The following is a 606-nucleotide window of genomic DNA, read 5'->3' on the forward strand; positions in this document are numbered from 1 at the left end:
AGTGTCTTTAGTTGTTTTTTGAACATACGTTCAGAAGGAGCAACTCTCCTGGGGAAGAGCGTTCCAGAGCCTTGGGGCCACCGCCTCAAAGGCTCTATCACCCTTGGTTTTTAAGGGTGATAGAGCACCGCCAGAAGGCTTTGAGAAGACGCTGGAGTCGGCCGGACCACGGACCCTGGAGCTCTGAGCTGGGTCGAGTTCACCCAGGGGCAGAAAGAACCAACTGCTCAGGAACACACAACACATCTACTGCAAAACAGCACCACCACAGACATGGTTCAATATTTCCTTATATGCAGACAGGTTTCAATGTAAAATATATGCTTCAGTGCTTCTGTGTAAGAGATATGTTTATGGTTTTATTGTTTAGCCTACCGTTCTTTACACCAGGTACGGTGATTTGAATGACTGCAGGAAGCCTGACTCCTGGTTCTAAAGATGGCCTGGATGTTTGATAGAAGATCTTAGTCCTCTAGTCTCCTCTCAGGTCCTGTAGTCTGTCTCCCGCTCAGGAATTTACTGATGATCCCAAACGCCTGATACTTGATATGTACTGTAATATTCAGCATAGTAGAGCCTACTGGACACAAAACGAGTTGTGGCAGA

Source organism: Borostomias antarcticus, assembly GCF_949987555.1.
Source record: "Borostomias antarcticus genome assembly, chromosome: 7".
NCBI classification, from domain to species: Eukaryota; Metazoa; Chordata; class Actinopteri; order Stomiiformes; family Stomiidae; genus Borostomias; species Borostomias antarcticus.